The sequence below is a fragment of the Salvelinus fontinalis genome, chromosome 1 (assembly GCF_029448725.1).
Source record: "Salvelinus fontinalis isolate EN_2023a chromosome 1, ASM2944872v1, whole genome shotgun sequence".
Lineage (NCBI taxonomy): Eukaryota > Metazoa > Chordata > Actinopteri > Salmoniformes > Salmonidae > Salvelinus > Salvelinus fontinalis.
The window spans coordinates 45,223,922-45,235,472 of NC_074665.1; the positions used below are offsets into that span (position 1 = coordinate 45,223,922).

An 11,551-nucleotide genomic window follows, 5' to 3' on the forward strand; every position below is an offset into this window, starting at 1 on the left:
CATAATAATGAGCAGCCTAGTGACCTTGAGCGCCGGGGAGGGAGTATACGTATTAGACTCCATGATTGTGGTTTACCTGATACTTCACACAAAATATATCATAATACCGTAAGCCACAACTGTGGTGGGATCTCCTTCTACAACTGTGTAGAAGGAGGAAACACAAACATAACGTCTTAATTGGGCCATCAGAACACCTTCAATGCCAGGGTTGGGGTCAATTCTATTTAAATTCCAGTAAATTAAGTAAACCAAATTTTACTCTTTAAAAAGCACTGAAGAGAATGGGAATTCAAATCAGAATTTCAGTGCACTTCCTGAATTGACTGGAATTGAAATTGACCTCAACCCTCTTAAATTCACCTTGGCACAGATTCTACAAGTGTCTGGAACTCTATTGGAGGAATGTGACACCATTCTTCCACGAGAAGTTCCACCATTTGGTGTTTTGTTGATGGTGGTGTAAAACACTGTCTCAGGCACAGCTTTAGAATCTCCCATCAGTGTACAAGCCCCCTATGCTCCTTTGAGACCCCTCTTTCAAAGTCACCGAGATCTCTTCTTCCAGCCATTGTAGCCAAAATAATGGGCCGTTGGATATTTTTATACATGACCCTAAGCATGGGATGTTAATTGCTTAATTAACTCAGCACCAACACCTTTGTGGAAGCACCTGATTTCAATATACTTTGTATCCCTCATTTATTCAAGTGTTTCCTTTATTTTGGCAGTTACTGTACCTGTATATTTTGCTGTGTTTTGCATTTTTGTTAATTTTCTATTTTTTTGTGTGTTTTGGAGTGTCCGGTATCCCTGGGAAATGTGCTGTCACAATGCATATGATGCACGCATCTGTAGGCCAATTTAGATACTGTAAAATTAGTCCATGAGCCAGACCCCCAAATGTTGGCCGTTGGGCTCACATGGGCTGAAAATATCTTAGTGATCTAACTTTTTTAAATTACTTCATTACCCATAATTGTATCTGCTTCCACACCATTATGTGATGTCATGAAAATGCATCATAATGGCTGCATCATAATGCTTTTGGTAAATAATCTCTAACTATATGGCTCTGCAAAACAGGGGCCTGTTGCACAAAACTAGGATAAGGGATTAAGCCAGGATATCTTGGTGATCCTGGCTCAATTGATCCGTAATCCGGTTGCACTAAAGATGGATAGGGGGCAGGAGGATATGTTATGGTATAAATTACCATGGAGATTTATTCTGTGGAGCTAGCCTGCTCCAGACCAGGCTAAATTCCAGGATCTATTTAATCTCATCCCTAATGTCAGTCAGCAGTCACCACAAATGGAAACCAATAGTTATTTCACTGCTCACTATACATTGTTATGACATATAACTAGACCCACTGTCATTATTTAAACGTTTGTGATCATTAATTTCAATGATTTTGGATAAAAAATAATTTTTAGATGATGTTGCTATCATTAGATAATTTACAGTTTCCCATAGACTATAAGGCTATATATAAAATGATAGAATATTAGGGCCACAGAGGGGAAAAAAACACAAGTAATAATATTGTAACCAGTTGTTTTAAAGGAGGACAGTTGTTAAAATGACAGATGTGGGGCATTTCGTGAAATTGTACTTCAGTATGGTTTCATAAACAAAGACATGCTGATGTGCCAGAATATTAAGTATCACATTGTCATAAGTATCAAAACTGTAAAAACAATATGTAGCTTTTCTGCAGAAAGAACCAGCCTCATAAATTTATGACTTTATCCTTTTTCTTCAGTGTGGCCCTAGTACTCTGTCATATAAACAAATACACATTCCATATGAATATAAAAACACAATGTGTAACATTATGTTCCTTTATTGAATAAGGACAAAACAAAGCAGGTAAACCATCAGCTCCTTTCGAAACTGAAGTCACAGTGACTCTACAAGATGGAAAGCACAGAATCCAAGCATATTATACAAAATGATACATACACATTCAAAGGTCTGTATATAACACACCCTGCATGTCTGCACACTAAAATAAATAATTCAACACATATTGGTCCCTCAGCAGCCGACCACTGTCGTCATCAGGGAAGATTGCCGGATTGTCCCAGTCCATGGCTGGTGGCACTCTGGGGGCCCTCTCCTTCCTCAGGCAGGCCACATTGTGGAGGACAGCACAAGCCACAGTAATATCACATGCCCTAACAGGGCTGACCCTTAATTTGTGAAGGCAGTGAAAGCGTGCCTTCAGGAGGCCAAAGGTCATTTCAACTCTGGCCCTGGTCCTGGCATGGGCATGGTTGTAGGCCTGCTGTGCTTCCTGGGGGTCTGTGAAAGGTGTCAGGAGAAAAGGCTGGCAGCCATACCCCCTGTCTCCCAGCAACACACCAGAGAATTCACCTGTCAACACAAAATCTCATCATTACTACCTCATAAACACAGTGATATTCTTGACACAGCCATGATGGTTATAAATAGGGGTTGTGTGGCTTACCTTGTGATAGGCACTGATAGATTTCAGAGGCCCGAAAGATTCTGGAGTCATGGACTGAGCCAGGCCATTTTGCCACAACATTGCTGATCACACAGTCAGCATTGCAGACCATCTGAAATCATAAGATGAGGAATATTACACCAATCAATGCACATCACTGGCAATGCAGAGTGTTCGTCAATGGACAATATCAAAAAGTTATGTTCACCTGAACATTAAGGCTGTGAAAGGATTTCCTATTCACAAAATCGGCCTCATGGGCACCTGAGGGGGCTTTTATCCTTATGTGTGTGCAGTCCACTGCACCAATGACATTGGGGAAACCTGTCACACAAAGTAATGAGTATCCTACTATGTGTTAACAGTTGTCCTGTAATTTGTAGATCCTCTTACCTGCAATCCTATAGAACTCCTCTTTGATGTCACAGAGTCTTCTGTGGCCAGGGAAGGAGATGAAGACATCTGCTAATGCTTTGATAGCCAGACACACACTCCTTATTGTGCGGCAAATTGTGGCCTTGTTCAGCTGTTCTGCATCCCCCACTGAGTACAGGAAGGCTCCACTAGCAAAAAAGCGCAAGGCCACACAAACCATTTGCTCCACACTCAGTGCATGGCTCCGTGCAGTGCGGTGCTTAATCCTGGGACCCAGTAGTCTGCATAGATACCTGATGCATCTGCAGAAAACCTGTATCTTTCATATAGATGGTCATCAGGGAAGGCCAGTGGGTCCAACCGGTCCCTGAAGACCCTTTCTCGCCTGAAGGCTCTCCTCAGCACAAGTGCTTCTTCATCCACCACATCTCGCACGAATGGGCATGCCATTGTCAGAGCAGAAAGGAACACACAATTTTGGGCCTTCATATAGGCTAGTGGCCACACCTGGTGCTGGGGGGGTGGGCAAAAGAGGGCGATGCCTTATAACGATGACTTGGTTGTACTGATTGCTGGGAAAATAAAAAAAACCTTAGAAAGATGCCACCGTCCTGTGTGCTCACAATAAGAGCTCATATGTCATGGCTCACTTGACTTTACGAGAATATACCAAATTTTTATTTTGAGCCGTGTCATCTTCTTGGAGCTGGGGGAGGAAAGAAAAATAATGATTAATACATTTGTGTTAGTTAGCATACAGTGTACATTGAAGGCATATCTCACCTCCCTCTCAAGTTTTTTTATTTCAAGGTCCAGTTTCCTAATTGTCCTCTTTTTTATTTCGGACTCCAGTGCAAGATTTTCCATCTTTTTCTTCTTGTACTGAATGTCTGTGTCTGCCAGTTCTATTTGGCGCCGGAGGTGGTTGCCATACAACTTTCTGATAGCTTGTGAGCTCTGTGAACACAATACAATTAGCGCAGCTGGAATTTGGCAGGATGTGGTGTCCTTTTATTAATACGCACTATGTTGCCAGGCTGGTTTTCCCACTGTATAGCATCTGGGTCCTGTAAAAGAAATGAGATTTTTTGATTTTGATGAGGACTCCTCACCATTGTAGAGTAAATAGTACTTTCACAGTCTTAACATGATACCTCATGCCTTCTGGAATCCAGAGAGATGGTCTCCTCCTCATCATCATCGTCTCCATCATGTGCTGTTGCTGCTGCACTGGGGCCTTCACCCTATCACATTTAATCGGATTCATATTGAAGCTAGTAGACAAGACATGCCAGGCCTACAGTATGCCTTTGATGGAGTACTCACTGGATCAGCATCGTCTGGTGCTTGTGGCTCTAACAGGAACACAGTGCTGCCAGACACTGCAAGGCAATAGGTAAACCAAAGTCAGACAGTCCAAATTGATTCAATATGAATGTGGTTGTATCCCATGTAGAGATGGAAGGACATACCTTGAATGAAGCGGGTGGCATCTTGGGAGGAACCTATGCTCGTCTCTTTCCCCCCAGGGATCCCCTCTAAGACGGGCCTGCCTTTATTTAGCTCCAAGGCCATGTCCTCTGCTGGGGTAAGGTCAGCCTTTGGTGACCCACCACCCGTGCCTTGTCTGTGGGTATTCTTTTTCACTGCTAAAACAGTACAGACAATGTGTGAGCAGGCACCTTCTGGGTACAATATATGCTTGTGCTTTGTTAAATATTAGTCAGGGACCATACCATTCTGCAGAATGTTCTTGTATTTGATTTTGACCTGCTGCCATGTCCGTTTTGGCCCGTTCATGTTTAATCTACACACACACACACACACACACACATTTAATGGAGTCACACTGCAAAAGATTACTTGGTATTTTTGTCTTGTTTTCAGTAAAAATATCAAAAAATTTATCATAGCTTTATACAGTGTGATGGAGTTACTTTACACAATTTCACTCATATCTGCAGTGCATTTCAATTAAAAATTTAACCGTTTCATAATTACAGTACAACTGCATTTTTGGAGATGTGAATTAAATATTTGAATTGTAATTGTGATGTTTCAGCGGAGCGGTGACTGTGTAATTGTGCACTACTTACGCATTCAGGCGGTCTGCAATACTTTGCCACGCTTTTTCTCTTTGCTTTATCACTGTGGCGGTGTTGCCTTTCTTCTTAATTATATCTTTTACCTCCTCGTATGCCTCCATGAGGATTTGTGCTTCCGACGGGGAAAAGTACGCGGCTCTAGTTGCCATGGTAAATCAGTTAATCTGTGATCTGTGGCGGGGTCTATTTGAGTGAGCCGTGAGCGCGCACCTATCCAGGATTGGTTTCACCTGGCTTAATGAATCCGTGTCTGCTCATCCTGGCTTGGTCTTTGTGCAACCAATTAAGCCTGGACGCACATGTTTTGGCTTCATTGAGCTCAGCTGAGTCATTTATCCCGGATGTCTTAATTCTACTTTTGTGCAACAGGCCCCAGGTGTTGGAGGTGTCCACTCACGTATCAACAACTGCATATCTCATGGCCCGCTGCCCAGTTTTCCCCACTAACAATGAAATCCTTCCAAATAATGCTGTCAAATAAGGCAAGGCTCATAATGAATCAAATAAGCACTAGGTTTAAAACATAGGCAACAAACGTGAGCTGGTAGATTAGTTGGCCCATTCTGGAAAGGGAGAAATATAGGCTACAGTCCCACCTTGGATGTTCGCAACGGACATGCAGGACAATACATACATTTGTAGCCGGAGGCCCAGAAGAGGTGAGCCTAACTTCTGTCTTTCTGTGAGGCTCAATGTGTCACGACTTCCGCCGAAGTCGGTCCCTCTCCTTGTTCGGGCGGGGTTCGGCGGGCGACGTCACCGACCTTCTAGCCATCGCCGATCCATTTTTCATTTTCCATTGGTTTTGTCATGTCTTTCTTCACACCTGGTTCCAATCCCATCAATTACATGTTGTGTATTTAACCCTCTGTTTCCCCTTATGTCCTTGTCGGGGATTGTTTGTTTGTATGTTATGTGTAAGTTATGTTCTGGTGGGTTTTGTGTTTTGTACCCACTTTTATTATTTTGGTTTTGTGAGTACTTATTAAATGACTCCATTTATACCAAGTTTGTTCTCCTGCGCCTGACTTCCCTGCCACCATCACACACCAATTACACAATGGCTTCAGCAGGGACTTTGTTGAGGTTCTGCATGATTGGAGAGACACATTGTTGTTCACTATAATACAACAACTTTGAACACTGAAGGATTAGGAATTCAATGGAAACATACTGATAAATTACTGCAATGGCAGAGACATGCTCACCACAGTCCACATACTCCACATCCCCAACCATGAACTTACAGTGAGCTGTTGGGAGCATTTCTACACTCTCTACTGCTCCATGGTTGCTCACAGCTCCACCATATTCTCCTTAATCTCCCTGCGGTGCTCAATCATCACCCTGACCATGTTGACCAACTCCATTTACCTTTCCTCCATGGTTCTCCCATGGACCTTCAGGCTGATGTCCAGGCTCTCTCTAATCCTCCATCACCCTTGGCGACTCCCCTCCTGGCCTTGGTCCACAAGTTCCTGGTGGTTGGGGGGGGCTGAGGTTTCTCTGTTCCTGGATTGAAACATTTATAACAGGGTTCGAGGGCCACCCAAAACATTTAGTTTGGCCTGTCAGAGGCTTCCAGAATTATATTAGCCTACACTACTGTTCAAAAGTTTGGGGTCACTTAGAAATGTCCTTGTTTCCATGAAAACATACAAGAAATTAGTTGCAAAATGAATAGGAAATAGTCAAGACGTAGACAAGGTTATAAATAATGATTTATTATTTAAATAATAATTGTGTCCTTCAAACTTTTATTTTGTCAAAAAATCCTCCATTTGCAGTAATTACAGCCTTGCAGACCTTTAGCATTCTAGTTGTCAATTTGTGGAGGTAATCTGAAGAGATTTCACCCCATGCTTCCTGAAGCACCTCCCACAAGTTGGATTGGCTTGATGGGCACTTCTTACATACTGTTAGCAGTTGACGTTATTCTTTAATAACACAGACCCCAAAGCAAATCAGGGGGAGGAAAATAGGTTTATTCAAATAGGACAAATCATGCTTGGAAGTAGATGGTCATTATCCCCTGTCCTCAGTGATGCTCTCCAGTGATTCTCTCCTGTGGTTCTCCCCTGTGATTATCTCCCAAGAACAAAGGGACAGGATCTAGTTTTATAACCCAGCCCTAGCCTGTGGTTGACCAATTAGAAGTCATTGCGGTACAACTGGGCCAATGGCCAAATAACAAGTATCCTATTTCAGGCTCGCTGTATAGACAAATTCCTCCCATGTCTCTGACCCATTGATAAATAATTCCCCATTACAGAAAAAACACTATTTCCATTGATCGTTAATTATATTGACTTCTCGTTCTCTTGAACTCTCGTACTCAGTCTCTGCGTTGTGTATTTATCTTCAAAATACTCTTATAGTACCTTAAGGTCAAGCTGCTCCCACAACAGCTCAATAGGGTTGAGATCCGGTGACTGTGCTGGCCACTCCATTATAGACAGAATAACAGCTGAATGCTTCATCCCTAAATAGTTCTTGCATAGTTTGGAGCTGTGGTTTGGGTCATTGTCCTGTTGTAGGAGGAAATTGGCTCCAATGAAGCGCCGTCCACAGGGTATGGTATGGCGTTGCAAAATGGAGTGATAGCCTTCCTTCTTCAATATCCCTTTTAACAACCCCCTAAGCACCCTCAGACCATCACATTACCTCCACCATGCTTGACAGACAGTATGAAGCACTCCTCAAGCATGTTTTAATTTTTTCTGCATCTCACGAATGTTCTCCTTTGTGATCCGAACACCTCAAACTTAGATTGGAAAAAAGTGTCATGGACAGACCAATCTTCCTCTGTCCAGTGTCTGTGTTCTTTTGCCCATTTTAATATTTTATTTTTATTGGCCAGTCTGAGATATGGCTTTTTCTTTGCAACTCTGCCTAGAAGGCCAGCATCCCAGAGTCGGCCCTTCACTGTTGACATTGAGACTGGTGTTTTGCGGGTACTATTTAATGAAGCTGCCAGTTGAGGACTTGTGAGGCGTCTGTTTCTAAAACTAGACACTCTAATGTACTTGTCTTCTTGCTCAGTTGTGCACCGGGGCTTCCCACTCCTCTTTCTATTATGGTTAGAGCCTGTTTGCTCTGTTCTGTGAAGGGAGTAGTACAAAGCGTTGTATGAGGTCTTCAGTTTCTTGGCAATTTCTCGCATGGAATAGCCTTCATTTCTCAGAACAAGAATAGACTGACGAGTTTCAGAAGAAAGTTCTTTGTTTCTGGCTATTTTGAGCCTGTAATTGAACCCACAAATGTTGATGCTCCAGATACTCAACTAGTCTAAAGAAGGCCAGTTTTATTGCTTCTTTAATCAGTACAATAGTTTTCATCTGTTCTAACATAGTTGCAAAAGGGTTTTCTAATCATCAATTAGCTCGTTCAACATGCAGAGAAAGGAATCCAAAAATCTTCCCCAAACTTTCTTTCAACAAGTCAAAATATGTTTCTAATTACTCCTCAGATACCCTAAAATGTAATCTAACTATAATATTTCTTACCGAAAGAAGTATGTTCAATAGGAAACCGATTTTAGCAGGTGCTTCTTGTCTTCATGGCACGCCCAAACACGAATTTCCAAGACTGTGTCCCCGTACTAAAACTGATATTTCTTATTCGTTTTGTTAGTTACAAGCCTGAAACCTTGAACATAGACTTAGAAAACATAGAAAACAGAAAAATGTCTGGTTGGTTTTTCTTTTGATTTTCTCTTACCATATCTATTGTGTTATAGTCTCCTACATTATTTTAACATTTCTACAAACTTCAAAGTGTTTTCTTTCCAATGGTACCAATTATATGCATATCCTAGCTTCAGGGCATGCAACAGGCAGTTTACTCAGTCAGGCGGAAATTGAGAAAAAGGGGCCTAGCCCTAAGAAGAGCCTTTTGGGCCTATACTTGCCACTCCGGTAATGCTTGCTGTGCGGTAGCAGAGAGAACAGTCTATGACTTGGGTGACTGGAGTCTTTGACAATTGTTTGGGCCTTCCTCTGACACCGCCTAGTATATAGGTTCTGGATGGCAGGAAGCTTGGCCCCAGTGATGTACTGGGCTGTACGCACTACCCTCTGTAGTGCCTTACGGTCAAATGCCAAGCAGTTGCCATTCCAGGCGGTGATGTAACCGGTCAGGATGCTTGATGGTGCAGCTGTAGAACTTTTTGAGGATCTGGGGACCCATGCCAAATCTTTTTAGTCTCCTGATGGAGAAATGGCGTTGTCGTGCCCTTTTCACAAGTTTCTTTGTGTGTTTGGACCATGATAGTTTGTTGGTGATGTGGACACCAAGGAACTTGAAACTCTCGACCCACTCCACTACAGCCCCGTCGATGTGAATGGGGGTGTGTTCGGCCCTCCTTTTCCTATAGTCCACAATCAACTCCTTTGTCTTGGTCACGTTGAGGGAGAGGTTGTTGTCCTGGCACCACACTGCCAGGTCTCTGACCTCCTCCCTATAGGCTGTCTCATCGCTGTCTGTGATCAGGCCTACCACTGTTTATGTTGTCAGAAAACTAAGCACCCCTGAGGGACCCCAATGTTGAGGATCAGAGTGGCAGATGTGTTATTGCCTACCCTTACCACCTGGGGACGGCCCATCAGGAAGTCCAGGATCCAGTTTCAGAGGCAGGGGTTTAGTCCCAGGGTCCCTAGCTTAGTGTGAGCTTTGTGGGCACTATGTTGTTGAACGCTGATCTTTAGTCAATGAACAGCATTCTTTTGTCCAGGTGGGAAAGGGCAAAGTGGAGTGCGATTGTGATTGCATCATCTGTGGATCTGTTGGGGCGATATGCGAATTGGAATGGGTTTAGGGTTTCCCGGATGATGGTGTTGATGTGAGCCATGACCAGCCTTTCAAAGCCTTTCATGGCTACCAACGTGAGTGCTACGGGGCAGTAGTCATTTAGGCAGGTTACCTTAGCTTTCTTGGGCACAGGGACAATGGTGGTCTGCTTGAAACATGTAGGTATTACAGACTCGGTCAGGGAGAGGTTGAAAATGTCAGTGAAGACACTTGCCAGTTGGTCCGCACATGCTCCGAGTACACGTCCTGGTATTCTGTCTGGCCCGCGCCCTGTTCATGTTGACCTGTTTAAAGGTCTTGCTCACATTGGCTACGGAGAGCGTGAATACACAGTCGTCCGGAACAGCTGGTGCTCTCATGCATGCTTCAGTGTAGTTTGCCTCGAAGCAAGCATAAAAAGCATTTGGCCCGTCTAGTAGGCTCGCGTCACTAGGCCGCTTGTGGCTGGGTTTCCCTTTGTAGTCCGTAATAGTTTGCAATCCCTGCCACATCTGACGAGCGTCAGAGCCAATGTGGTAGGATTCAATCTTAGCCCTATTTTGATGCTTTTCCTGTTTGATGGTGTACAAACAAAGGAATAAAACAAGCATATGACTATATTTGGTGTTTTGATGGGGTACAGCAGTTGGACTAAGCTCATGAGGCATTTATAAATTACTAGCGGTGCCCCGCCCCCCTCCTGCATATCAAAAATGTATTTATCTGTTCAGCTTTCTGGTCTCTGGATATACCATTATTCTCTACTCCGGAGTAGGGGTACTTGTTTTCTACATAAAATTCAATCTTGTGAGAGGCTTATCCTGAACCCATGGTATCCATATATAGGCCTATTGAAAAACAGTAGAGGCATAGCTGCAGGAAGGTCTAGTGGAGATTTGGGGCGGCAGGTAGGCTAGTGGTTAGAGTGTTGGGTTGGTAAACCGAAGGTTGCTAGGTCAAATCCTTGTGCATTAAAGGTAAAGATATGTTGTTCTGAACAAGGCAGTTAACACACTGTTCCTGGCTTCTAATAAGAAGTTGTTCTTAACTGACTTGCCTAGTTTCATAAAAAAAAATGTATAGTTTGGGGTGCTGGGTGGGAGTTTATAAAATATTTTTGTCGCCTAAATACAGATAGATTGAAGCCTTCTCTTTTCAGCAGTAGTAATTTGCATTCCAAACTGTTTTCCCTGCTAATGTATTTTTATATATTGTGAAAGGCCAGGCAATTTTAGCTGCTGTTCAATGAGGCAACCATTCAGGCTGCAAAGGCGTTGGTTTCCTCCTTAACTCGATTCAATGTCACCTGTTGAAAAATAATATGCATACTGTCTTTAATAAAACAACATTTTACACCACCATTTTCGGATGTTGCACATTGAGTATATTGTTTACCCCTGGTTGAATGCAGTACACAACAGAAAGTAGCATTAGCCTAGCATGGTGGCAGAAAATGTTGTTTTAATAAGACAGCACGCATGTTTTCCCCCTTTTTCCCCACCGACGAGCCATTCAATCGAGTAAAGGAGGCAACCGACGCCTGTATAGCCAGAATGGAGGTTGTTTTATGTACAAACCGGTCATCGGGGGACACTAGTGAATTACTGACTGGGTACTTTAATTCCAGATGATAGTGAGGATCCATAGCGCTCTCTAGCGGCTGGCCAGGCTACTTCATTATCAATGTGGCGTCACAAATAAATCCTGTAGACCAATTATATTTGTTTAGCAATGGAATTACATGCTTACCTTTTAAAATGAATAATATTCAGAATTTGTGTCCGACATGCAATAAAACATTGTAATT

General features: G+C 43.0%; 1 pseudogene; it reads right to left on the minus strand.

Moving 5' to 3' along the window:
• Positions 1-1,089: 1,089 nt before the first annotated feature.
• LOC129855412 (putative nuclease HARBI1) lies at positions 1,090-3,575 on the minus strand (annotated as a pseudogene).
• Positions 3,576-11,551: the final 7,976 nt, after the last annotated feature.